At 41.7% G+C, this 5000-nt stretch overlaps 1 protein-coding gene across 6 annotated transcripts in view; it reads right to left on the bottom strand.

The window, feature by feature from the left end:
* Positions 1 to 5000, bottom strand: part of LOC143017755 (orexin receptor type 2-like) — a 460398-nt gene that overhangs the window by 196292 nt on the left and 259106 nt on the right. The window lies entirely within an intron of this gene.

Here is a 5000-nt window from a genome sequence, read left to right as displayed (position 1 = left end):
TCAGTGTAGTGGAAAAATATATTTCCTTTCTAAATATTTGGCATCCCCTCTTTGTGCATCAAAAAACAGGATGGTTTTCACGTCTTATTTTTCTTCGTTGTTCAGCCATTTCTCCTGCGCATTTGATGCCTGGCCCAATATCTTTGTGTTCATCAAGGAGTTCATAGCGTCAAAAAAAAAAAAAAAAAAAAAAAAAAAAAATATCTATAGCCGCTTCTTCATCTTGAATAACCTGTGCGTATTTTTTTTTTTTTTTGCACTCATCCTGATTTCTTTCAACGGGCTCAGGACAAAAATTATTTAAATAATAAAACTTTGGTTTATGTAGTAAGCCAACCGGACAAGAGAGAGGAACACGGGTTTAATCTTATACGGAAAACCTTTGTAATACTCCCGCTTATCAGGACTTCTTTCAACCTCCTTTCTCCTTTCTCCCACCTTTCTCTAATGTCATTCGTTACGTATGATTAGTCACTCACAATTTTAGTCGGTAGGCCCTGTTGACTCCAATCGTCCATTTAGTTAATTCCATTTAGATATAACCTATTCATAGATATTCTAGACTCACTTCCACTTAGTATTTGTTCGTCGTATTTCACTATATTTTTCTGTATAGGAAAATTGAATATAGAGTTTTTATTTCTGTATCTTTCTTGAACTAATTCTTATACAACGTGCTTCTCTAAGGTGCATTCAACAATTCCCACGAGGACACGCATGTTATGTCCTAGGTAAGTTTTGCAGTGACGTAGTGAATTCTTTAGTCCAATGATATTTAAATTTATATCTAAGATCCTTCGCAAAGGGCGTGATCGTGGCCCTACTGATTTTTCTCCTCCTCCACCCTTTTTCCAATCTGATTCGTTTTTACAAGCCTATATGCAATATTGTTTACCTAAGTAATCTCGAATCTCTGCATAACTCAGTTTACAAGGTCTTATTCAGCAATGGATACAGGACCCCCGGGCATTTTTATGACTCAAAGCGGAGAGCTAATTTATGCAACTCCTCGCCTACGAACTGTGTTGTTTACCAAACACCCAAACCATAAAAATACAATACTCGCCATCTACCTCTGTTTCTACTAACTTATCTACCAGCCTCTTACACTTCCCACCACACGTGAACTCATGTAGATCACAAGACATAGCATAACGGCATGTAGATCCCATACCATACCAGAAACATGCATATAGATTACATACTAGACCGGCACCTACACGTCCTTGCCATCCAGAGCAGAAAATATTTCTTGGAAAATTAAAGTTTCCGATATAATTGGAAATATAAACAAAGGGTTTCGCACGGAATCCCGGCGAAACGATTTTCTTGTCGGGAGTCATCATGAAAGTGATTTTTTCTAACAGTGATATAGGCCACAGCTTTAGATAATGAAAATGAGAGAAAAAGATAAGGAGAGAGAGAGAGAGAGAGAGAGAGAGAGAGAGAGAGAGAGAGAGAGAGAGAGAGAGAGAGAGAGAGAGAGATAGATAGAGAGAGAGAGAGTGGGGAGAGAGGGAAAGGGAGAGATAGATAGAGATAGAGAGAGATAGAGAGATAGATAGAGATAGAGATAGATAGATAGATAGATAGATAGAGAGAGAGAGAGAGAGAGAGAGAGAGAGAGAGAGAGAGAGAGAGAGAGAGAGAGAGAGAGAGAGAGAGATGGAGGGAGAGAGAAAGAGAGGGAGAGAGAGAGAGAAGGAGAGAGAGAGAGAAAGAGAGGGAGAAAGAGAGGGAGAAAGAGAGAGAGAAAGAGAGAGAAGGAGAGAGAGAGAGAGAGAGAGAGAGAGAGAGAGAGAGAGAGAGAGAGAGAGAGAGAGAGAGAGAGAGAGAGAGAGAGAGAGAGAGAGAGAGAGAGAGAGAGAGAGAGAGAGAGAGAGAGAGAGAGAGAGAGAGAGAGAGACTGGAAACGGTGAATCTATATATTTCGACTGTAAGCTACAGACCTCTTCCGTAGTACAGAATGAGATGAGGGTGCTGTATTTAGATAGCACTCTCATACAAAAAGATGGGCAGGGGAAGGACTAAAGGACGCCTACCATTACGCGAATGGTAACCTAAGGGTCAGGTGGAAGATGCGTATTGACGATGTTGGTGATCAAAAGTCAAAATATTGTATTCGGAGACAACTGCTCCTTTGAAATATTTATATTGGGAATATATTCTATTAATGTGGATTCAACCATCATCCTCCTGATCTCGCAACTAGATTTATGTACGAGATCAGCTTCGTCCCAGTTGAGACGATAATTAAACGGACTCACATGCCGAACTTTCTTGACCGTACTCTGATCGGACGTTTGTGTTCGTTCAGCCTTGCCCCTAAGCCTCTCCCTGTCTGGCCAATGTATGCTAGATTGCAATCTTTACATGGGACCGAATAAACACCTGGATTATGATCTACTTTCAACCTTTGATGAACATTAACTACATTTTTTATTTATGTATTCGTGTAATTGTGAACTAAATGTAGATTACCATTGGAAGAACTTTGGTTAAATGGTTGAATGAATCAGAAAAGGGAACAAAAAGGGAACTTTTAAAGCCTTAAGCACACTGGCGACTTTTGTAGAGCCACAAGTGGCTGCGTTTTGTGGCGGGGATATTTTCTCCCATAGGTTCCCATTGTTTTCAAGCTTTGCCGATCACACTTGGTGGGTGTGATCGGCAAAGCTTGAAAACAATGGGAACCTATGGGAGAAAATATCCCCGCCACAAAACGCAGCCACTTGTGGCTCTACAAAAGTCGCCAGTGTGCTTAAGGCCTTATGGATAAAATGTTTGGCAGTATTGGAGGGAGTGCTGAAAAAACTAGTTCTGGCTAGGCTGAGGTTTTTATCCAGGAACCAAGAAGGGTAACCTACATTAGTAAGTTGGGATCTGAAAGAATTTAATTCTTGATCTAAAAATTGGGGGCTGCAGATTCTAAAAGCTTGGAGAAAAAATTCCTAAGCTACATTTCTTTTGGCGTTATCTGAGTGTTGACTGAAAAATGAAGATAACTGCTTGATTGGGTATTTCCTGTGAAACGTGAAGGAAAGTCTATTCCCATTCCGACTACAAAGGAATTTTAGCTTCTTTCTCCCATTCAACCTTGAATTTCATGGTGGGAGCTAATTGACTTAGTTAAAAAAGAAAGAAAAAAGAAAAGAAAAGAAAAGAAAAAAGACACCCCTCTTTTCTTTCCAAAAGTGAAAATATCATCAACGTATCTAAGCCAGATCATACCCGGGGATTTGATAGTCGGAAGAACACTTTCGAAATACTCAATGTAGAGATTGGAAAAAAAAAAAAAAAAAAAAAATGGAACTCATGCTACAACCATACGTTTGCCTGAAAAACGAGTTCTGAAAAAAAACAAAACAAGCGTTGGCTGTGCGAATTAAAGCAATTGTTTTAGAGACAGGAAGGAAGATAGTGTGTATCCAGAAGCAGGCCATGAGGACCTTGCTCGGGGCTCCTTGTTGGACCAATATGCCTGTTATCAACCCCTTCGATGTCCAGGGTGTATACGCGCGCACACACGCATACGGAGCGAAAAGTACTCAAACATCTTCCCAACCAACTCTCCAGGGACATTCAATTATTCCTAGTGACCCGAAGACCAGGCTTCCAAGCAACACCTGCTCGAACAATAGAAGCCGCCAGCGCTTGAGCAATAGGCCTCGCGAGCATTTCAGGGAAACGCTCTGACGCGTTACTCGACTACAAAGGAAAGCGGTGACTGTCCGGCGCTTATCATCGTTGCTCAACTGAAACTTTATTCGTTTTTATGTACAGATCAGTATATGGCACCACTGTAAATCTGTATATGTGTATACAAAATCGAACAACCCCTCGAGGTTACTTAGGAGGTTGCATTGTATATAGAAACCAAAAAGAATACTGGAATCAGTAAAGAAAGGACACCCCTTAGACTTTGCCTCTCCAACACCAGTGCCTCAATAATGTAGATAGAACTACACATCTACATTCTGGTGGCAGCGGTGGGATGATGCACTGCTGGAAACAGGGGGAGTAATTAGTACAATATATTTAGTTGGTGAGTTGATATATACATATGTATATAATGTGTGTGTGTGTGTGTGTGTGTGTGTGTGTGTGTGTGTGTGTGTGTGTGTGTGTGTGTATGTGTGTGTGACTAAAAATAATAGAATGGTAGATGGAGATCTTGCGAAAGTAGATGCGTGGAGTTGGATGGGGGGCGTTGGCTGTTGATGCAGCGACGTGCGAAGTGCGTTTCGATGTTGGAGAAGAGAGTTCGTCTAACTCGTCTCGGTGTTGGCGGAGGGTGTCGTGGATGCTGGAGAATACCGTGAAGAGGGTTTTCCTCGTAGTAGATGCTGGAGAATATCGCGAAGAGGGTTTTCCTCGTAAAAGATGCTGGAGGATGCCGTGAAGAGGGTTTTCTTTCTAGTAGATGCTGGAGGCGAAGCAGTGCAACAGTAGCTTTGTAGTAGGATGCCGGACGAAGAGTAATTTGCTCGTACTGCTTGTATGATGGAGTGAATCAATGCAGCGGTGCTTCTTAGTAGGATGCTGGACGATGCAGCTAAGAGGGGTTTCCTCGTATTGATGCTTGGCTATGCAGGGGAGAGGGGTCTGTGCCTCGAGTGTGATGCTGGATTTCAGCGAAGATCGTAGCGTTGTAGATGGCTATGTTCAAACGGAGCCGTTGTCGTAGAATTGTTGCTTCGGAGGATTGGTAGAGTTGTTGCTTTGAAAATCCCACTTCTGACACTAGAATGTAGATGTGTAGTTCCATCTACATTATTAAGGCACTGGTGTCGGAGAGTTCTTTTTGGTTTCTACATACAATGCAACCTTTGAAGTAACCTCGGGGGGTTACCAGATTTTATATACATTTATACAAATTTACAGTGGTGCCATATACTGATCGGTATATAAAAATTGATTTCGGTTGAGTGACGATGAAAGGCGCCGGATTGTCACCGCCTTCTTTTGTAGTCGAGTAGCGCGTCAGGGCGTTTCCCCGA

The sequence above is a fragment of the Oratosquilla oratoria genome, chromosome 33 (assembly GCF_046742065.1).
Source record: "Oratosquilla oratoria isolate Oo_2021 chromosome 33, ASM4674206v1, whole genome shotgun sequence".
In the NCBI taxonomy this organism is placed as follows: domain Eukaryota; kingdom Metazoa; phylum Arthropoda; class Malacostraca; order Stomatopoda; family Squillidae; genus Oratosquilla; species Oratosquilla oratoria.
Note: the sequence above shows the minus strand (reverse complement) of the source record. Positions and strands in the feature narration are given on the sequence as shown.